This window comes from Bubalus kerabau, chromosome 16, assembly GCF_029407905.1.
Source record: "Bubalus kerabau isolate K-KA32 ecotype Philippines breed swamp buffalo chromosome 16, PCC_UOA_SB_1v2, whole genome shotgun sequence".
Taxonomy (NCBI): domain Eukaryota; kingdom Metazoa; phylum Chordata; class Mammalia; order Artiodactyla; family Bovidae; genus Bubalus; species Bubalus kerabau.
This window is the reverse complement of record NC_073639.1, coordinates 45,374,297-45,398,658: the sequence shown is the minus strand read 5'-3', so window position 1 is coordinate 45,398,658 and position 24,362 is coordinate 45,374,297. Positions and strand designations below refer to the sequence as shown.

At 36.9% G+C, this 24,362-nt stretch overlaps 1 long non-coding RNA gene across 3 annotated transcripts in view; it reads right to left on the bottom strand.

Annotated features, from left to right (window-relative positions):
- LOC129629990 (uncharacterized) overlaps positions 1-23,811 on the bottom strand; it is a 47,000-nt gene extending 23,189 nt beyond the window's left edge. For 2 of the 3 annotated variants that reach the window (XR_008703451.1, XR_008703453.1), the window contains exon 1: positions 23,527-23,811. This is a non-coding gene — a long non-coding RNA (uncharacterized LOC129629990). Of the gene's footprint in view, positions 1-10,752; positions 11,366-12,618; positions 12,912-23,526 lie in introns of those variants that run through there. The other variant, XR_008703452.1, reaches the window with a different exon arrangement.
- Between the last annotated feature and the right edge of the window lie 551 nt (positions 23,812-24,362).

Below are 24,362 nucleotides of genomic sequence, written 5' to 3'. Positions count from 1 at the left end.
TTCAAAAGATACCAGCTCATCACACACGTGATAAATGCCCACCAGCTCACAGAGAAAAGCTGGAATTATTAAACATGAATATGATTTCAAGTGTGTTATATAGCATTCTCATGCTTTTCCCCAAATTCTACATCAAGGAAGTTGAAAAATAAAAAGTGTTTTTGAGTTCCCCGGTATCACAGAAGAGAATTGCAGTGATCAGTGAACTCAGAATGTGGGTTAATTCATGAAATGCCCCTGAAGGACATTTAACCAGCAGAGCCACCTCTGCCAACAAGAGGAAGGCTGCTGGGGACCATGTACAGTCTCGTCAGTATGATAAACAGAAAATGATACTCATCTCTCAAAAGTCCATTGCTTCCCTAAGACTCTGAGGTGGAGATTGATAACCAATGAAACTAGTATGAGTTATTAAGAGTTTGGCAGAAAATGAGTGGTTCTTTCAAATGTCATTCAAATCTTACACTCCTATAGTTAACTGCCATACTGCTAACTAAGCCAAAATGAAAGGAAATCTAAAGTGGAGATGTTTAAAATTCAACACATATACTTTAAAAATTTTATATTTACAAATTTTAAATGTACTCTATTTTCATGTTAACATACTAAGAACCTATTTTTTCTTACTTACTTTTCATTAGTATAACTTTTCTTAGTTACAAAGGTTTGCCTTGCAGCATTTTAAAAGATATTTATTTTATAGTGTATGTGTTCAGTTGCTTCAGTTGTGTCTGACTCTGTGATCTTGTGAATAGTAGCCCACCAGGCTCCTCTGTCCATGGGATTTTCCAGGCAAGAATACTGGTGTGGTTAGCCATGCCCTCCTCCAGGGGATTTTCCGAAGCCAGGGATTGAACCTGCATCTCCTGAGTCTTCTGCATTGCAGGTGGATTCTTTACCATTGAACCAGCAGAGAAGTCCCATTTTATAGTGAAGTATAGTTATATAGTAAAATATACAATGTTGTGTTAGTTTTAGGTATACAACAAAATGATTCTGTTATACATATACATAAATCTATTCTTTATAAGATTCTCTTCCTGTATAGGTTATCACAGAATATTTAGCATAGTTCCCTGTGCTATACAGTAAGTCCTTGTTGTTTATCTATTTTATATATAGTAGTGTGTATAGTCAATCTCAAACTCCATTTTTTTTCTTTCTGTGATTACACAAAGACTTACCAGATACTTATTACCAGACAATGTAATGAAGCAAAACTCTGAAGCCTTTAGGGCTTCATCCAATGCCTTAGATTAGCAATGAAGCTTTTTTCAAAGCTCCGTTTTGCATATGGCTAGCAAGTACTTAAGCTTCATTCATTCCACATAAATGTCTACCTATTAGAACAAAACAGTTTGCTGTTCCGAGGCAGTGGAAAGGATGTGTGGCTGTGTATGAAAATCACCTTTGGAAATGCGGTAAAAATGCTCAGGGTTTCCCTGCAAAAGTCTGATTCCCTGTCATCTCTCATAGGCCAGGAGCCCAAAGCATCTAATACATTCACCAGTAATTGACTGTGATGGCAATGTGTCCCCTAAATGGATCTTTTGGTAAAATCACAGGATTTTCATCTCATTAGAGATACATGCTGGGTGCGGGGGTTAGTTTACAGAAATAGCACCCAAACATTCTGCAAAAGCCATTCAAACAGTTACAGAAAACAGGACATGATGAAAGCTTATCTTTCTGAGAAAATCCATAGAAAAGTCCTCCCATTCTTCTGCTAAAGTGTTAACTCTTTTAATCATCTGAATACCTAGGAAAATGTTTCAGTCTTTGAAGGGGTTGTATAATGATATTGACAATGATAATAACAGCAAACAAGATAAAGTATAAATAAAAGACTGTAAACGGACTCAAAAGCTATTGAGATGAAATTCAGAATATGATATAATGTGCAAATAAAAACTAGAGCTAATTTATGAAAACCAGAATCACAGATCACTCTCAAACAATAAAAATATTAAAGAAATTTGGAAATGAGAATGAGACTGTACCAATACAGAGGGTTTTTAAAATAAGAGACATGTTTATAATTTTAGTTCATAGATAAAATTCTACACATTTTTTGAAAATTATTCAATTATTCAAGCCAAAGCTGGGGAAATTGTAGTCTAATAACCACAAAAGAAATCGAGCAAGTTATCAGTGACTTGTCCTCTGAAAAGAATTGTAGGTTATGTGGGTTTTACACCTAAAATAGCAAAGCTTCCTCTCCTATAGAAACTATTCGTGAGAATACAGATGGTCAAGAATCCCTTATGTAACAAGTATCAGTAGAAGTGATCAATAAAGCTTATTAAAAGACAAATATAAAGACAGAACTGATTAAGGTAAAAAAGATGGTCACGAATAGGGTATGCACAATAGCTTGTAAGTATAGAGAATTCTTAAAGATCATGGATTATTCTGAATAAACTTACTACAATGAATTGTAATTTTAAAATGAATATAGATTGTACAGAAGAATGCAAAATACCACAGCCAGCTTAAGAAAATATAGAGCATATGTACATATTTCTTAAGGTTAAATTTTTAGCTAGAAATAGAAAAGATTCTCCAAATGGGCCTTAAGCAAAGGAGAACTTTACTGCTCTCATGTAAAAGCTTTGCAGTTCAAGACTGCAGGGTTCCTTTGCTCATGGATTTACCAACTCTAAAGTTTGGTCCTTGTGTCTATGATCCAAGGTCATGTCTAGATCTATAGCTATCATGGCACAAAAAAACAAAAACAGTTTGAATAAAGAAAATTGCATACAATCTCACTTATGAATTTATGTGAAAAGATCTTAAATAAAATATTAACAAATTGCAAAGGAATATATTTGCACTTATGAAGAACACTCACAGTTGGAATATAACAGAACCAGCACTGAAATCAGTAGGAAAAAGAAGTGTTATAAAATAAATGGTCAGAGATAAGTGGTTATCTGTCCTAAAGTCAAATAACGACATTATTTTCTCAAAGCATGAACAAACATAATAATTTCTAGGTGGATTAAAATCTGCAATATAAACTGAAAAACTTGGAATAAAAAAACTGTATAAATTTGGAAAAAAATGATTTCCTTATTGAGACATAATTCACAAATCACAAACCACATTTTTTTGTAGTAAAAGCTGTTTGTAAAAAAAAAAAAAGTTGTTTGTATTACAGATAATATCAAATACAATATCTAATGTTAAGCTGCAGATTTGGAGATGATATTTGCAGTATAAAAAACATAACAAGAAAATACTGTCTAAAATAAAAATATTTTGTTGTTCTATCGCTCATTTTATGTCCGACTCTTTGTGACTCCATGAACTGCAACACGCCAGGCTTCCCTGTCCTTTGCCATCTCCTGGAGCTTGCTCAAACTCATGTCCATTGAGTCAGTGATGCCATTCAACCATCTCGTCCACTGTCATCCTGTTCTCCTCCTGCCTTCAATCTTACCCACCATCAGGGTTTTTTCTAATGAGTGGGCTCTTTGCATCAGGTAGCCAAAGTATTGGAGTTTCAGCTTCAGTATCAGTCCTTCTATCAGGACCCCAGCTGCAGTCCATGGGGTCACTAAGAGTCAGTCATGACTGAGTGACTTACTTTCACTTTTCACTTTCATGCATTGGAGAAGGAAATGGCAACCCACTCCAGTGTTCTTGCCTGGAGAGTCCCAGGGAAGGGGGAGCCTGGTGGGCTGCCATCTATGGGGTTGCACAGAGTCGGACATGACTGAAGCGACTTAGCAGCAAGCAAGGTGACAATACACAGTCTTGATGTACTCTTTCCCAATTTGGAACCAGTCCATTGTTCCATGTCTGGGTCTAACTGTTGCTTTTCAATCTGCATACACGTTTCTCAGGAGGCAGGTAAGGTGGTCTGGTATTCTGTTCTCTTTAAGAATTTTCCGGTTTGTTATGATCCACCCAGTCAAAGGCTTTAGTGAAGTCAATGAAGCAGAAGTAGATGTTTTTACGGAATTCTCTTGCTTTTTCTATGATCCAAAGGATGATGGAAATTTGAATCGTGGTTCCTCTGCCTTTTCTAAATCCAGCTTGAACATTTGGAAGTTCTTGTTTCACGTACTGTTGAAACCTTACTTGGAGAATTTTGAGCTCTACTGTCCTACCATGTGAAATCAGTACAAATTTGCAGTATTTGGAATAATCTTTGGCAATGCCCTTCTTCGGGATTGGAGTGAAAACTGAACTTTTCCAGTCCTGTAACCACTGCTGAGCTTTCCATATTTGCTGGCATATTGAGTGCAGCACTTTCACAGCATCATCTTTTAGGATTTGAAATAGCTTAGTTGGAATTCCACCACCTCCACTAGCTTTATTTGTAATGAAGCTTCTTAAGGCCCACTTGAATTCACACTCCAAGATGCCTGGCTCTAAGTGAGTGATCACACTATTGTGATTATATGGGTCATGAAGGTTTTTTTGTATAGTTCTTCTGTGTATTCTTGCCACTTCTTCTTAATATCTTGTCCTTCTGTTAGGTCCATATTGTTTCTTTCCTTTATTGTGCCCATCTTTCCATGAAATATTCCCTTGGTAGCTCTAATTTTCTTGAAAAGATACTAGTTGTTCCCATTCTGTTGTTTTCCTCTATTCCTTTGCACTGTTCACTTAGGAGGCTTTAGTATCTCTCCTTGCTATTCTTTGGAACTCTGCATTCAGATGGCTATATGTTTCCTTTTCTCCTTTGCCTTTCTCTTCTCTTCTTTTCTCAGCTATTTGTAAGGCCTCCTCATACAGGCATTCTACCTTTTTGCATTTCTTTTTCCTGGGGATGGTTTTAATAACTGCCTCCTGTACAATGTCATGAACCTCCATCTATAGTTCTTCAGGCACTCTATCATATCTAATCCCTTGAATCTATTTGTCATTTCCACTGTTTAATCATAAGGGATTTGATTTAGGTCATAACTTAATGGCTAGTGGTTTTCCCTAATTTTCTTCAATTTAAGTCTGAAATTTAAGATATATATGTGTATATAATGGGGCTTTCCAGGTAGCGCTAGTATTAAAGAACCTATTTGCCAATACAGGTTTGACGTAAGAGATGCAGGTTCGATCCCTGGCTCGGAAAGATCCCCTGGAGGAGAAAATGGCAATCCACTCCCACTCCAGGATTCCTCCCAGGAAAATCCCATGGACAGAGGAGCCTGGCAGGTTGTAGTCCATAAGGTCGTAGAGAGTCAGACATGACTGAAGTAACTTAGCATGCACACCTGCAAAGATATACAAATAATACATATAAATACATATATAAAAAATAAAAATAAAAAAAGGGCAAATGACTTGAGCAAATATTTTATATAAATAGTATAAATTGCCAATAGAGATGATAAGATATCAACTGCATTGGAAAAAATAAATTAAAACAGTAGTGAGATTGAGAAAACTTTATAGATTGCAAACCCTGATACCAAATATCAGTGAGACAAAGGAAATAAACACATGGGCTCTTATGTGAATTTAAAGTGGTAGAAGAACTTTGAAGGTGAATGACTTTACTTCTAGCAATTCTATTTCTATGTGTATTACTAAGAGAACATATTGCTCACATTGTCTACAAAACATGTAGAAAATTTTATTGAAGCTTTTACCATAGTAAGAAATGCAAATACCAATTTTGGATAGGAAAACATATTATTGAAAATCTACTAAATGGTATATAATATAAACATTGAAATGATTAATAAGTATCAACATCCATCAACATAAAAATTTTATAAACTATAGTGCAGCTGAAGAGGTATACCTTAGGAATCAATATGACTCAATTCCTTCCATACTCCCCACAGACTCTGGATTCTTAGTCTGTTTAGGCTACCATCACTAAATGCCATAAATTGGGAGCTAATAAACAATAGGCATTTAATTCCCCATTTCTGGAGACTGAGAAGTCCTAGGTCATGGAACCCACAGACTGGTGTTTTGTGAGAATCTGTTTCTTAGGTGACATGTTTTAGTTGTAGCCTCACATGAAGAGGCTAGGAAACTCTTGAGGGTCTTTCACTAGGAGCACTGATTCCAATCATAGGACTCTACCATGATGCCCTACTCAGCTTTCAAAGGCTCCATCTCCATGCACCATGATAATGGGAACTAGGTTTCAATATATGAATTTTGGGGGCATGCAAACATTCAGATCATAGAATGTAAGAAGTCATAGGGGATATAAAGTCCAAACAAAGCTGATGTGATTCTCCAGGCAAAGCCAAGTCTTATGTATCCCTTTTCACTGATACCCAAAACCTAAAGGAAAAGAAATTCCTCCACAGACAATTTTAAAGAGGTTCACATAATAAAATCCAATATGAACACAGAAACATGCCTATAAAAGTATTAGATTTACAGATAGATTTTTAAAATATTGAATGTAGCTGAATAATGAAAACTGTATAATAAAGGGAAAGCAATTTCTAACATATAATGCAATGTCCAGTTATGACCAAAGAAATCTAGAACATTAAAGATAGTCATGAATGATAATTACCTTCAACAAAACATTTGGGTTGAGTACAAATTTATTCAAAGAATAAAGTAGAAAGTGAAGATACAAAGCTGGTATTTAATAAAATTTAATAATATAGAAAATATGGTACACAGAGAACATCAATAAATTTTGAGAAATATCAAATTGGTTATATTACAACTGAAAAAGAATTGTAATAGTTTGCCCATTTGAAGTATGTTTATCTTTTGGGATGACATAATGAGACTAACATGAGTGGTGAAAGAGACCAACGTACATGGTTCATGGCATAGAGAATTTTATGTAAAGTAACAAGAAACAGAGTCAGAGGAATGGCTTCCCAGTTTCTAAAAATCTGCATGCTTTTTAGTGACCTGGCTTCTACTGAGCAAATAATCAGTGAAAAATAACCATAGCACATTTCTGGGGTTTACAGTAATGTTGTGTAAAGAAAACATCAGATTCCCAGGAGAATCACATAGCATGCCTGATTTTCACAACTGTTTGGTCCATAACTGTATTTGAAGGCCTTAACATTTAACATCTCCCTTTATTTTTCACTCTAAACCGTTTTAGCAGGTAAAATATGTTATTTAGTCACTCAGGTATATAATAACTGTTTCATATACCCAATAAAAGGAAGATATCCCATCAAGTAAAATAACGGTAGTGTTTCACCTTTCCTAATTTTTCCTATTTTTAGTGCCTTTATTATAGTATAATTTATAAATCTATTGATATATAAAGCCATGTGTTGAATTCATATCATTTCCACAAAATTTAAAATCCTTCATTTTCTTTTTCACTTTTATTCCTCTCCTGGTCAGCATCCTAGAAATGTCTCCAAAGCACTCAAGTCCAGAATAATTTTGTTAGTATTGTTTAACTACTAACTGGTTGCATAGAGAAGAAGAAAGTATAAATTGCCTAGAATTGTCAGAGTTTTGCTAAATAGGATAGAATCCACTCTGGTTATCTTTTAAAATAGTATGTGCTTATAGATTCTTTAGAGGACCTACAGATACAGACTCTAAAATGAGTTATCAAGAATAACTTGGGATGTCAAACTTTGCTGCCAAGAAAGCAGCTACCTGTGACAGCTATTGAGGTAAGAAGCAATTGGCTTCAGAATCACTGGATCAGGAAACTGCCTGCTAAATTTGGAAGCTGACTTTATACTTTCCTACTCCAGGACAGTAACACTTCTACTGTTTCACAGCAGCAAAATAATTTTTAGACCCTCGCCTCTCCCCACATGAGTCAGTTCCAAATCCAGGCATATATCACAATAGCAGAAACTAAGTCACAGGAGAAATTCTAGCTACAAGAAGGCCTAAGAAATGTAGTTTTAAGCTTTCTGATCTCTGCAAGAAAGGGGTTTGGGGCTTAGGTTGAAGGGGTTTGGGATGTGTATTGAAACACCAAACCAACAACCACATCCTCCCAAGCAGAGGACAGACAGAATCTCTTGTGGTTTCACAGATGATTATACAATAAAAATGAGAGTGGAAATGTGGACAAATATATTTACTTATAAAGATGCCAACATTAGTAATCTTTTACAAGCAGTTTAGTGTTAAATATCTCTTCAAAGCTTTTCCACAAATGTTTACTATTCTAATAAAGTTATCAAAACTATATGAAATACAGTAAATGAAAAATATATACATATATAAGTATATGTATCAGTTCAATTCAGTTCAGTTGCTCAGTCGTGTCCAACTCTTTGTGACCCCATGAATTGCAGCATGCCAGGCCTCCCTGTCCATCACCAACTCCCAAGTTGAATTTACTCAAACTCACGTCCATTGAGTCGGTGATGCCATCCAGCCATCTCATCTTCTGTCATCCCCTTCTCCTCCTGCCCTCAATCCCTCCTAGCATCAGAGTCTTTTCCAATGAGTCAACTCTTCACATGAGGTGGCCAAAGTACTGGAGTTTCAGCTTTAGCATCATTCCTTCCAAAGAACACCCAGGACTGATCTCCTTTAGAATGGACTGGTTGGCTCTCCTTGCAGTCCAAGGGACTCTCAAGAGTCTTCTCCAACTCCACAGTTCAAAAGCATCAATTCTTCGGTGCTCAGCCTTCTTCACAGTCCAACTCTCACATCCACACATGACCACAGGAAAAACCATAGCCTTGACTAGACGGACCTTTTTTGGCCTTTTTAATATACCATCTAGGTTGATCATGACTTTCCTTCCAAGGAGTAAGCATCTTTTAATTTTATGGCTGCAGTCACCATCTGCAGTGATTCTGGATCCCCAAAAAATAAAGTCTGACTCTATTTCCACTGTTTCCCCATCTATTTCCCATGAAGTGATGGGACCAGATGCCATGATCTTCGTTTTCTGAATGTTGAGCTTTAAGCCAACTTTTTCACTCTCCTCTTTCACTTTCATGAAGAAACTTTTGAGTTCCTCTTCACTTTCTGCCATAAGGGTGGCGTCATCTGCATATCAGAGGTTATTGATATTTCTCCCAGCAATCTTGATTCTAGCTTGTGTTTCTTCCAGTCCAGCGTTTCTCATGATGTACTCTGCATAGAAGTTAAATAAGCAGGGTGACAATATACAGCCTTGACGTACTCCTTTTCCTATTTGGAACCAGTCTGTTGTTCCATATCCAGTTTGATAAATTATATATACATATATCATGTATATGTATACATGTGTATACATGATATATATTTACATTTTATTTTATATGTCTTTAAAAACTGTCAAGACTATTGACTAGTCTAACAAAAATAAAAATAATGTATTATGCAGTTTTAGCATATAGAGCAGTAAATTAATTAAATTATATACCAACATTAACACAGGGTTGTGGGCTGGTGAAATAAATGGAATCATGTAAAATGTTCAAACTGTGTTCTAGTGCAATCACCAGAAACCTAATACAATGCAAAATATATACATATATAGTAAAGCACCAATATTAGACATAATAAAAAACACCAATATTAGAGATTAAATAAAATATTTTCAATTTTAAAAATGTATTGGAATTAGGAACATAAAAAAATTAGAATAATTTTAAACAAATACCATGATGGGGAAAATAAATTTGACCATATTAAAAATTGCATTAAAGATAAATGGACTAATCATTCCCTTTAAAAACGATTATCAAATTGGATCTCCAAAGAGCACGATTCCAGCATATGTTATTTGTAAAAAGTATTAACTAAAAAGTCACAGAGGGTTCCCTGGTGGCTCAGTGGTAAAGAATTTACCTTCCAGTGCAGATGTGGGTTCAATTCTTGGGTTGTGAAGAAACCCTGGAGAAGGAAATGGCAACCCACTCCGGCATCCTTTTATTTCTTAATATATATATACTTTACTGAAGTATGGTTGACTTACCGTGTTTCAGAGTGCATAGCAAGGTGACTCAGTTATACATATACATATACATATATATCATTTTTCAGATTTTTTCCTTTATAGGTTATTGCAAAATATTGACTATATAACTGCTGCACTATACAGTAAATCTTTGCTGCTTGTTGTATATTTATTTTTTAATTAGAAATCTAGCATTCTAGTCATACTAAATCTAACAAGTGGAATCAAAATGTCCTGATTTTTAATTAGGAAAAAGTTTTCTAAAAATATATATATTATACATACTATTTATATATATATACATATATATATATAAATACAAAAGTTTTCTACTATGCTTGATAAAGCCTTGAGAAAGAACATCAAAAGAAGAAGAGTTGGATAAATTGGAAAACATACAGTAAAGTAAAAGAAATGGGAACACTGAATATGAAATAGAAAATGTGAAACAAACTGCTGCTGCTACTGCTAAGTTGCTTCAGTCGTGTCCGACTCTGTGTGACCCCATAGACGGCAGCCCACCAGGCTTCCCCATCTCTGGGATTCTCCAGGCAAGAACACTGGAGTGGGTTGCCATTTCCTTCTCCAATGCATGAAAGTGAAAAGTGAAAGTGAAGTGGCTCAGTCGTGTCCGACCCTCAGCAACCCCATGGACTTCAGCCTTCCAGGCTCCTCCATCCATGGGATTCTCCAGGCAAGAGTACTGGAGTGGAGTGCCATTGCCTTCTCTGGTGAAGCAAACTAGATAAAAGAAAAAGATCATCATATAGTCCATTAGGTTTTAAACATGGCTACTCATTAGAAACATATCTGGAACTTAGGAGAATAAAAACAATACCTGGGCATTTAATATCTTTCATAAAATTCTAAGATAATTCTAATATACATCTGGGTTTCAAAAAGTCATTATAGGTTTTTCTATTAAACTATAGTTTTAGTGATATAGAATTCTATTTTTATTTTTCTGTTGACCAATCACGAAACAATGGTATTAGTGAGTAATAGTTACAGAATCACAACAGTAAAGGATGCTTATCAGTTTTCACAATCAGCAGCCAGACAAGAAATAAAAGGTAATTATAGATGCAAGCCATAGTGGAAACATGATTAACCTAACAATATAAAACAATTACAAAAATTTGGGGGGTCAAGCAGAGTGATGTGGTAAGTGGAAGTGTATATACATGCACATGTTTTCATCCACCTAGCCAGTCTATGTCTTTGATTGGTGCATTTAATCCATTTACATTTGAGGTAAATTTAGATATGTATGATCTTATTACCATTTTCTTAATTGTTTTGGGTTTATTTTCTGTAGATCTTTTCCTTCTCTTGTGTTTTCTGCCTAGAGAAGTCTCTTTAGCATTTGTTGTAAAGCTGGTTTTGTGGTGCTGAATTCTCTTAATTTTTGCTAGTCTGGAAAGCTTTTGATTTCTCTATCAAATCTGAAGGAGAGTGTTGCTGGGTAGAGTAGTCTTGGTTGTACATTCTTCCCTTTCATCGTTTTGAATATGCCATGCCATTCCCTTCTGGCTTGTAGAGTTTCTGTTGAAAAATCAGATGATAACCTGTTGGGTGTTCCCTTGTATGTTGTCATTTTTCCCTTGTAGCTTTTAACATTTTACCTCTGTCTTTAATTTTTGTCAGTTTGATTACTACTTTCTCTTTTCTCCTTCTGGGACCCCTATAATGTGAATGTTGGCACATTTAATGTTGTCCCAGAGGTATCATAGGCTGTCTTCATTTCTTTTCATTCTTTTTTCTATATTCTGTTCTGTGATAGTGATTTCCACCATTCTGTCCTCCAGGTCATTTATCTATTCTTCTGACTCAGTTATTCTGCTATTGATTCCTTCTAGTATAGTATTCATCTGTTTATTTGTTCTTTAGCTATTCCAAGTCTTTGGTAAACAATTTTTGCATCTTCTCCATTGTTTTCCAAGATCCTGGATCATCTTCACTATCAATATTCCGAACTCTTTTTCTAGAAGGTTGTCTATCTCCCCTTCACTTAGTTGTTTTTGTGGGTTTTACCGGTCCCTTCATCTGGGACATAACTTTCTGCTTTTTCATCCTGATTTACTTCCTGTAATGTGATATTTGTTCTAGCCACCATGGGATTGTGGTTCTTTCTGCTTCTTCTGTCTGCTCTCTGATGGAGGAGGTTAAGAGGTTCATGTAAACTTCCTGATAGAAAGGACTAGCAGTGGGGAAAACTAGGTCTTACTCTGATGAGCAGCGCCTTGCTCAGTAAAGTTTTAATCCAGTTATCTGCTGATGGGTAGGGTTAGTTGTTTGGCTTGGAGCAACCCAGCCTGGGGGACTATGGGCTCTATGGTAGCATTAATTGTGACCTCCAAGAGAGTTTATGACAAGGGGAACATTCCAGGACTGCTGCTGCCAGTGCCCCCGTCCATGTGGCGAGCCCCTGCTAACCCATGCCTCCACTGGAGACCCTCCAACACTAACACGTAGTTTTGGTTCAGTCTTCTATGGGGTCACTGCTCCTTTCCTCTGGGTCTTTGTGCACACAAGATTTTGTTTGTGTCCTTCAAGACTGGAGTCTCATTTCCCCCAGTCCTGTGGAAGTCCCATAATCAAATCCCACAGGACTTCAAAGTCAGATTCCCTGGAGATTCCTAGTCCTTTGTCAGATCCCCAGGCTGGGAAGCCTGATGTGGGGTTCAGAAACTTCACAACAGTGGGAGAACTTCTGTGGTATTATTGTTCTCCAGTTTGTGGGGTCACCCACCCTGAGGGTATGAGATTTGATTGTATCATGATTGTGCCCCTCCTACCATCTCTCTGTGGCTTCTTCTTCGTCTTTGGATGCAGGGAGTCTTTTTTTGATGGGTTCCAATATTCTCCTGCTGATGGTTGCTCAACAGCTAGCTGCCATTTGGGTGCTCTTGCAGGAGGAAATGAGCGCGTGTCCTTGTACTCCACCATCTTGAATTAAAACCCACTCCCGTATATTTACTTGCCTAGGAAATTCCATGGACAGAGGAGCTAGGCAGGCTGCAGTCCACAGGATCACAAAAGAGTCAGACATGACATAGCAACGAAACAACTGCAAAAAGACACAGACATCCTGAAATAAAGATACAGGAAAAGACATACCAGTTTGAGAAAACACATGTATTATTATAAGGCAAAATAAATTTAAACAAATAAAGGAAGGTGTTTCATAATCATAAAAATATCATTCATCAAATATACACAATAATATTAAATATGCACCTAGCAAACAACAGAGTTTCATTTACATGAAGCAAAATAAGAAAACTTCAGGGAGAATTTTAAAAGAATCCATATTGACAATAAAGTATTTTCATATATCTTTCTCAGAAGGTAACAGCATATCCAGACAAAATGTAGTAAAGATAAATAAATATTAAATACTATTAACCAAGTTGACCTTATTTACTATTGCAGAATATTACAACCAAAATTTTGAGGACAAATATTCTTTCAAATTTATATAAAATATTTACCAATATTGGACCATAAAACACATTTCAATAAAATTATTTAAAATTAAAATTACTGAAAACACAGATTATGTTCTCTGATAAATAACAGTATTTTAAAATAATTTGCAAACTTTTTCTCCCATTCTATTGACTGTCTTTTTGCTTTGTCAATGGTTTCTTTGGCTGTGCAGACACTTTTAAGTTTAATTATGTCTCATTTTTTTAAACTTTTAATCATTTTTGCCTTTGGAGTCAGATCCAAAAAATATTCTACAATTTATGCCAAGTGTATTCTGCCTATATTCTCTTCTAGGAATTTTATGGTTTCAGGTCTTACATTTAAGTCACTAATCTATTTTGAGTTTATTTTTGTGTGTGGTGTGAGGTAATGTTCTAATCTCATTGATTTACATACAGCTGTCCAGTTTTTTCAGCATCACTTGTTGAAGAAACAGTCTTTTCTCTACTGTATATTTTTTCCTCCTTTGTTGTTGATTTATTGACCATAGTTGTGTGGGTTTACCTCTGGGCTGTTTATATTATTCATTGATTTAAGTGTCTATTTTTGTGCCAGAATCATACTGATTTGATTACTTTAGGTTGGCAAATGATGTGACCAACAAGGTGTTAATATACAAAATATATAAATGACAGGGCTTCCCTGGTGGCTTAGATGGTAAAGAATCTGTCTGCAATGCAGGAGACCCAGGTTTGATCCGTGGGTCAGGAAGATCCCCTGAAGAAGGGAATGGCTATTCACTCCAGGGGTCAGGTAGGCTACAGTCTATGGGATCACAAAGAGTGGGACAAGACTGAGTGACTAACACTTTCACTTTTTCACTTTCATACAACTCAATATTTTTAAAAATGTCAAAAAAAATAGGTAGAAGATCTGAATAGACATTTTCCCAAAAAAGACATACAGACAGCTAACACGCACATGTGCATGCATGCTAAGTTGCCTCAGTCATGTCCAACTCTTTGTCTCCCTCAGTACTGTAGCCCACTAGGCTCCTCTGTCCATGGGATTCTCCAGGCAAGAATACTGGAGTGCCTTGTCATGCCCTTCTCGAGGATCTTCGTGACCCAGGGATTGAACCCACATCTCTTACATCTCCTGCATTGGCAAATGGGTTCTTTACCACTGGCACCATCTGGGAAGCCCATGGAATATTACTCAGCCTAGTGAGTATTAGGCTTGGTAAAAGAAAGCAAACAGAGACAGATAAATACTGGGTGTTATCACTTACATGTGAAGCCTAAAAAATAATACAAATGAAAGCAAAACAAAAACAGACTCACAGATATAGGAAACAAACATGTGGCTACCAAAGGGGAAAAGGAAGTGTGGAGGGACAAATTAGGGGTATGGGATTAACAGATACACATACTATGCACAGAAGATAAGAAATGAAGGATACACTGTATGACACAGAGAATTATAGCCATTATCCTGTAATACTGAAAATACTATAATATTATCAATCAAGTATACTTTACTAAAAAATTAATAGCAAGGGACATGAAGACCAAGTCATAAAACAAACCTGCAATTTAGGGTTACAGCCCAGGTTAATTGTTTTATCCTGTATTACATTAGAAATGTCCCCCAAATATTTGCAAATGAATTATATTGAAAAGATATGAAGGATATGAATGAGGCGTAGGGTGCCCATAAAAGAGAAAATTGTATATTATGATAGCAAAAATAACCAATGATATCTTTTAGAAATAAAACAGAAAAAGTCTCCCATGAGAAACATTCATTATAAAAATCACCGTCTTTCTCAAACATCAGCTTATCTTGAGGTATTTAAAGCAACCAGAGTAAAGGGATACTTATATTTCTATATAAGAATAGTCAGGCACCTTTCTTTAGGTATTGAGAATTTGCATTCTGAGGTATTACCACTGAATATCATTTTTTGGTTGGTTTATTACAGTGCCTTTGAGACTAAATGTTTATAATGAAAATGCTGACACAGTCTCAGTTCTGGTCGTCAGATTGCTTGCATTATAATTATATAAGAATGGAATGATATTAACTGAAGCTGAGCAGGAAAACACTACAGATAAAATAGACAAATATGGAGACTTTATTTCTAATGCAATAACTACAATTTTAGTAATATGCCTAGTCATACAAAATCCAAACAGAGCAAGAATTTCAAAGTGTCAAACTTTCAAACTTCTAGAAATAACCATTGCTTTGCAACAGGATACAGATTTAAAATGTTTGCTTTTGTATTAGTCTTCACATAGCCACTCTGAGACTGCATTGAGGGACCTGAAGCTCGTTAAATGGCAGACGGATGAGTCACTCCCCAGTGGGATAAAAATAGAATGAAACTGACAAATATAATGGCAAGAAAATTACTTCAGCAGTGGGTAGCAGCGTTAATTGTCAAATATGCAAAAAAAAAATAGAAACTGAAGTAGGAATAGTTTTACAGATTCAGAAGCTAGGTTCACTAACATGATGGAAGTGCATATCAAATGAAGTGAGAATTATCCCAGGTTCATACTTTTTTTTTTTTTACCTTTTAATCAGAATAAATGTCTTCAGAAAATATGACTGATTCATCACGAATCAATTCTAAAATGCAGGTAATTCTTCTTAGTACTAATTAAAGGGAAATTGCTCCTTATTTTTTAAAAAAATTGTGCAGAGCCTCCTAGAATGATACTATAGGTATTAATATTTCATACATTTTAATAAAAATGTGAAGAATGTTATTATGCCAAGTAGATACAGGGAAAGGAATTAAATTAATCATAAGTGATTCTTTAAATTATTTTGACTTTAAGCCTCTTTATAGTCTCTTACAGCAGTAGTATTTCATTAACTTTAGAAGTGGGAGAAGGCTTGTTCTGGTTTTGTAGTTTACTTGCAGGAAAGACTTTCTCTTCATCAATTTTATTTTTCAAACACAAAGGCATTTGCAGAGTAATTCCATTGTGTTGAAACGAGTGACCTCCTTTGGGGTGTCCTGGGCATCTTGATTATCTTCCTCTAAATGACTTTTGAGATTTCACAGAGGGTAAGAGGTAAGTGAAACTTAAATGTGTTCATTTTCTTGTTTCTTCTCTTTTGTCCAGTTATACAAATTTGTGCAAAGTTCATCTATTTTCAAACTAAGTAGTAGCTAAAATATCACAAAACAAAATCCATGTGTAGTGAATAATTTTCATAAAAATAAGCAAATGCTCTGCAATAATACATAATTTTCTTGTATCTATCAATATCTGTGCCTCAGAAAATTCCAACTTATTACTCAAATCCAGTAGAAAGCTGGCAATACTGTTGTCTACAAAGCAGAAATTTAACAAAAAGAAACAAAAAGAACCACATTTATTTTTCTATGCAAATTATGTTGTCAATATACCACTTTATTTTTATGAGAACCTTGCTTATTGCAAATATTTACTGTGTTTAACATTTAGGAATGTAACAAATATTTAACTAATTTTTAGTGTCTACCCCACATTGTTGAAGGAATAAAGCCTCTAGGACACAAAGCTATAACAAACCTAGACAACATATCAAAAAGTGAAGACTTCACTTTGCCAACAGAGATACATATAATCAAAACTATGTTTTTTCCAGTAGTCATGCACAGATGTGAGAGTTGGACCATAAAGAAGGCTGAGCACTGAAGAACTGATACTTTTGAACTATGATGTTGGAGAAGACTCTTGAGAGTCCCTTGAATAGCAAGGAGATCAAACCAGTCAATCGGAAAGGATATCAACCCTGAATATTCATTGGAAGGACTGATGCTGAAGCTGAAGCGCCAATACTTTGGCCATCTGATGCAAAGTGCTGACTCATTGGAAAAGACCCTGATGGTGGGAAAGATTGAGGGCAGGAGGAGAAGAGAATGACAGAGGATGAGATGGTTGGATGGCATCACTGACTCAATGGACATGAGTTTGAGCTAACACAGGGAGATAGAAAGGACAAGGAAGCTTGGTGTGCTGCAGACCATGGGGTCACAACTTAGCAACTGAACATTGAAATGAAAAAGGATGAAGTCAAACACAGTACTGGTGAGGGGGGTGGGGAGTGGGTCTAGCATGCTGGAGGGGCCAGTAAGTACAAATGCTCTTTTGTTTTCTCACTTTTCTTTCCTTTTTTTTTTTTTTTTTTTTGAAGAAAATGGAATTTCCTAAGGAGATTGGAAAGGGAGAGGAAGGTAGGGCAAAGGGATATTCCAAGCAGAGTGAACAGCGTATGTACAAAGAAAATTGATATGAGAAAGTGTGGCACCGCCTCACTGTGGTAACTGCTGACTTGGGAAGGGCTGCACCCTGGGCACCAGTGCAGTGGTGAGCAGTGAGTCTGCCCTGTTGGGGAGGGGCAAGTAGGGTCTTGTGTACTGTAGTTAAGACACTGAATTTTATCTTGAAACATGTACATGTACAAGAAACATGTACAAGACCCTTGATCAGAGGTGTGTCAGGGGAGAATGGTGCTTTAGCATCTATACAAAGGGAGAGTTTGAAAGTGATATATTGAGTGGTCAGTGCATCAAACCTTAGGCAGAGGGCATGTGAAAGTCTAACTGTTGCTTTCAGTCACTCAGTCAAGTCCGACTCATTGCGACCCCATGGACTGCAGCATGCCAGCTTCCCTGTCCTTCACTATCTCCTAGAGTTTTCTCAAACTCATGTCCACTGATTTTGAGAAACTCAGTGGATGATGCCATCCCACCATCTCATCCTCTGTTGAACGAAGAGAGGTTTATCCATTTGCATTTAGGTAACTAGTAGTCTCTCCACAACTAAAATGTGAACTAGATGCAAGTTGGTAGATTCCACTGAGTTCAGCCCTAGTGATGTCAGAGAAACAAAATGGGAGTAATGAACCACAGGCCTCTCTCACTGGGTCTCTCTTACACCCCCCCACACACACACACATATGCACACTCACATACTAAATGATACAAAAGGGAAAGGTTTCCTGAACCCCACATTGCTCCAGTCTGTCCTGAGCTGTGTAGTTTAGAATAAATTAGCATCTGAGCTTTCTTCCTGGTCACTCCTTTTTCCAAGTTAGATCATTTCAGAGAGGCAAAGATAAGGTGAGGGATGAAAGTGTCTGGTTTTTTCTCTGTGTGGTGGGGAGCAGGAGAAAAGACAAGAAATGCAGTATAAAGTGTAACACCAGAAGCTGAGTGTCTTGAGCTATTACAGCCCGGCTTGTCCTCTTTCAAGGTATCTGGAGACTCAGGCTTTTAACCTAATTCCCTCCACAGAATAACTCTGAAGGTTGTTCTAGTCCAGGATGTTCTGTTTACAGGCACCTCTTCATAGCATTTCCCCAGACCAGTCAAAGAAACTAAAGGATGACGCTCCCTCAGTCATTTTCAGAGTCTAGGCATAGTAAGAACTCATTAACTATTTTATTTTTAAAACAGATGCTACTTAATGTAACTAAATACCAAAGAAAGTATTAGTCATCTTCTCTAATATTAGCAATTTTTAAAGATTTCATTATAAACCCCATGGGCATAGTCTATTATTTTTAAGATTTCAATCTGATTATCCATTGATTCAACATTTCTTAGAAGACAGGTCACTATCTTCTTGCTTTGTTCATTAACTCATGCTGCAGTGTCATGCATAGCGTCTCCCCTCAGCCCTTTATCTATTTTGGCCACGCTTGACCTTGTGGGATCTTAGTTCCCTGAGTAGGGATTGAACTCAGTGCCTTGGCAGTGAAAGTACAGAGTCCTAACCACTGGACAACCATGGAACTCTCAAAACTCATTAACTATTCTAAACAAATGTATTCTTAATGAATACATTAATGAGATGCAAATTCTTTGGAAGATGCTGAGAAGGTGATGGAGCTGGTTATCACTGATCAAAAGATCATGAACTCTAGAGGACTAGAAATCAATATTTTAGAACTGATTACCTTAAACCTATGAAAATTATCATAGCGGATACCAGTCCTAGAAACAGGAGAAGTAGCAACCCCACAAATAGGTAAAACTAACTTGTTTTGATGAGATTGAGTATTGGAATATTTATTAGAAATACAGAATAATGAGAGGAAATAAACAATGGAAAAGAAGGGGGCTGGTGCTGGAAATATGATAGGTAAGAAAGTGTAGAAATGTAGAGTCCAGCACAGGTATAGGGAAGTTTGCATTTTGGTTGTAGTTTAATGATAACAAGACTCATTTACTCAATATAAAAGAAATACTTGTTGAGCCCCTAATAGTGACAGATTCAGTTAAAAGTTAAAATTGATTTATTTTCAATATTTATGGTCCTATCAAACAGTGGGACAAAGAAGTTATTTCAGCATCAAATTAATAAAAGTATGAGTACAAACTAAGATAAACTCAACACCAAATGAGGGGGAAAATGCAAAAGTACCAAAAAATATTGTGCTGTGGAAGCATAATAAAGAAGATTCTTTAAGCCCAGAGTTGAAGGACAAGTAGGCATTACCTACTGGAGAAAAAAAGGTGACAGAGAAAACAACACACTCAGAAATACTGTTGAGATTGTAGAGGAAAGTTGTTTTTTCTTTCTCTTTCTCTCTCTCTCTCTTTTTTTTTTTTTTGCATTTCTGATATTAAATGATGAATAGTAGAACTGATGCCAGCCAAGAAAATGAATAAGGAGAACTGTATGAGCTAGGATCTAAACTGCAAGCAAGGGCCAGGCCATACAGAGATGTTTTGTTTTAAACCATATTTAAAATTACTTTATTTTTAACCCTTCAATGAAGAGCAATTCAAGGTTTTACAATCCAAGGTAGCAAAGATGTGTATTTCAAAAATGTGCCCTTGGCAGAATTATGCAAAAGAATTGGGAGGTGGGAAGGAGGGATGCCGGGGCACCTGTGCCAGCAGTCTGGAGATAACGGATGTAGCTTGGACCAGGATGCAGAGCATAGGAATATAGAAGGTGGCAGGTTCAAAAATATTGAGGAGAGAAAAACCCACAGGATTTGGTGATAGATTTGGCACAGGACAGGTATGAGGGGGTGGGACAAAGTTATGAACCAAAAATAATTCCTGCTTCTGGTGTACCTAACTGAATGGATTGTATTGCTATTATCTGAGGTAGAAAACCACAGTTCAGGAGCAGATATGGGAGGCAAGATAATGAATTTGGTCATGGACATGCTGAGTCTGTCATACTTAAAACGCATTTATCTGGAGATTCGCATACTTCACTGAAATCTCAGGTGGGAAGGGTACACAGAAAGAAACAAATTAGAGACCCTAGAACACAGCCTTAGAAATTCCAATATTTGATTACTAGATTAGATTACCATCAAACTGCCAAATATTTCCAAAGGAGACAAAACAACCCCTTGGATAGAAGAAAAATCAGAGAATATAGTGTTGGAACTAAATGAAGAGGTTTTCAATAGGGATGAGCAGTCGAGATGTTTTATAGCAATGAGTGGTCAAATGAAATAAGTTCTGGAAATTTTCCATTGCATCTAGACTCTTAAAAGTAGGTGGGTATCATAAGTAAGTGGGTCGAGGAGATGGTAGGATTTGGGGAAAGAAAAATAGTACACCCTGAACGATCGGGGGAATTGGGGTTATGAGGAGGAAATAGAACATAGCTAAACTCAGAGAACTGTTCAAAATGTGAGAAACATTGTGAGCATGTTTAAATGTTTGAGAAAAATCCGGATGAGAGGTGGAAATGGAAAACCTGGGCACAGGGCAGACAATTACTATTGAGAGGGTGTTAGAGGGGAGAGAGTTGGGGGATTTTCTGTGTGTGGAAGGGATGCTTCCCTCATATAGACATGAATTTTTAGAGCTCATGCAAGGTTTGCTTAAGGAAGTTAAGGAAGGTTATGTCAAATAAAATCTCAGGTCAGCTGCCAGGAATGAATGAGGAAGTGTACGCAGCCCTGGGAGCCTCACTGCAGCCTGGTGTCCTGTAAGCTGGTCCTTCTGAAACACGGAGAAGATCCTCCATGTATCCCACAGCAAAACAGACAGCAACTTGTGGGAGGAGCACACTGAACATTCCATTTGAATTTGACATACATAATTCTCAAGAAACAATTATACCCAGTGCTCCGTGATGACCTAGAGGATAGCATGGTACTGGCAGGGGTGGGTGGCGGGGAGGTGGGAGATGGCTCAAGAGGGATGAGATATATGTATACATATGGCTGATTCATTTTGTTGTACAGCAGAAACTAACACAACATTGTAAAGCAGTTACAACTCTTGTACGACTCTTTGTGACCCTATGGACTATAGCCTGCCAGGCTCCTCTGTCCATGCGATTCTCCAGGCAAGAATACTGGAGTGCATTGCCATTCCCTCCTCCAGGGGATCTTCCTGACCCAGAGACCCAGAGAATGAACTTGAGTCTCCTACATCTCCTGCTTTGGCAGATGGACGCTTTACCACTGTGCCACCTGGGAAGCCCCATAATGGAATATTACTCAGTCATAAAAAAGAATGAAATAATGCCATTTGCAAGAACATGGAGAAACCTAGAGATTATAATACTAAGTGAAGCAAGTTAGATAAAGACAAATATCGTACAATATCATCTATGTGTGAAATCTAAAACATGATATAAATGAACTTATCTATGAAACAGAAATAGACTCACAGATATAGAGAACAAATGTGTGGTTGTCAAGGAGGATAGCAGGGAAGACGCATAAATAGGAGATTGAAATTAACATATACACACTACTATAGATAAAACAGATAACTAACAAGGACCTGCTGTATAGCACAGGGAACTATAGTTAATATCTTGTAAAACTTATAAGGGAAAAGAACTTGAAAAAGTATCTGGAAAAGTATATATAAATACACACACACACACATATATATACACACATTATGAGTGTATGTGTGTTAAGTCACTTCAGTTGTGTCTGACTCCTTGCAACCCTATGGACTGTAGCCCGTTAGGTTCCTCTGTCCATGGGATCTTCCAGGCAAGAATACCATGCCCTCCTCCAGGGGATCATCCTGACCCAGGGATTCAACTTGGGTCTCCCCTGTATTGCAGGCAGATTCTTTACCACTGAGTCACCTGGAAAGCATGTATATATATATTTGAATCAGTTTTCTGTACACCTGAAACCTTGTCAATCAACTATACTTCAATTTTAAAAACTGACTTCTGAGCCCGGTTTAGCTACTTTATCACCAGAGTGAAACAAAGTTTTTAGAAATGTAATAATGTGTTCCCAAAGAATTTAAAATCAGTGTAGAGAGAGGAAAAAGACAAATTTTACTGACTTAGGGATAGAGTAAAATGTCCATGGATGACTAACAGAAGGAAATATCAAAACTTGTATTTATTTTGGTTCTTTTAAACAAATTAAAAAAATTTTTCAAAACAGAAAGGTGAAATGAACAGCATATGGAGAAAACAGGGAGTCCAGGAAAGACAATTGTATATTCGATGAACACCTGCCTAGTTCAAGGGAACTAAAACCTTATCCCAGATGGAAGGTAGAAAGGGAAAACATTTTGTTGTTATTGTTTTTGTCCTTTGACAGCTCTCTGAGAAAGGTGAAGTCAGGAAATCTCCCCTTTTCCATCTCCCATCACCAACCCCTACCTCTTCCTTATTGTCCTGTTCTCAGAAAGAACCATAGGCTCTCAGGGCTGGCAAAGGTTGAACAGAACATTTTCAGGAATTCTCCTCTTTCATGAAGAGATAATGTCACTGACATCCCAAGAGATAAGGAATTTACTCAAGGACACTAGCTGATGTGAGTGAATCAGTAAAGAGCCCAGATGTCCGGACATTAAACAAAGAACACATTTAACTGCATATTGGTATTTATTTATGAAAGCTGTTATGATCATGAGACACCAAGGTATCCCACCTTTATTCCTTAATTTCTATAACTACTTGAGATAATATAAGTGAAACAGTGTCACATAAAACTGAAGATTGGCATGTGTTGCCCATATTTAAGGTTGATCACAGGTAAATATTTAGATTAGATTAAGCAAACCTATATCATCAAATCAAAATCAAATTTTGATGTGATTAAGGAAAAGCTTTGCTTCAAGGAAACATTACTGTCATTTAGTTTACATAAAAGCAGCAAAACTTCACTTCAAAATTGTTAAGGATATTAATTACTATATCAACTTCCTATTATTGCTACACTAATCGCACAGATTAAATGTCTTTAAACAGCACCCATGATTTTCTCACAATCTGTAGGTCAGGTTCTGGGTTGGTTCAGTTGCTTACCCTGCTTTGGGTTCACCAGGCTGGAATCAAAGTGTTTCCTAGCTGTATTCTTACAGAGAGGTTCCACAGGAGAATCCATTCCCTAGCTTCTTTAGGTTGCTGGCAAAATCCAGTTCTTGTGGTGGTAGAACTGAGATCCCAGATTCTGACTTTGAGCTGGAGGCTGCCCTTAGCTCCTGGAAGAAGCCTCTCCCTGATCCTATCCTGTAACGGGGCTAGCTACAGTGTGCCAATTCCTTTTTGTGCTCAGAATCCACCTCTGCTGTACCTCTCCTCTGCCTCCTTCTGCCAGCTAAAGAGTGTCCTTGGCTTTTAAAGGCCCCTGTGATTAGATTAAGCCCACCCCAATAATCCAGGATACTTTCTCTGCTTTAAGGTACACAACCCTGATTACATCTTCAAAGGCCCTTTCAGCTCTGCAGGTTTACATATTCCCAGGTACCAGGGACATCTTTGGAGGGCCATTATTCTGCCAACTACCATTATCTAATTGCAGGAAGGAATTTAAGAACCTTTCCAAAGTTCCACTGTTGTGTAAGATTATATATATTGGAGTCTGAAGCCTCTTTCCAAGCCTTTCCTTAACTCACCTGTATTCTCTGCCTCTTCAGTTCTTACCCGTGGACTTATGCCAGTTCTAGGGATTAGTCACAAGAAGACTGTGGAAATGTGCTATGACTCCCCCAAGACATATGTTTGGATAAGATACTGAACTATCACATGACTGTAAGGTGAACTAAAACTCAAAAAGGATTGGCTGATGGATGACACCTAGTCAGTATGTGGTATGTCAGGTAAAGCATTACAGAGCATGGACTTCACCTGGGCAGGCATGA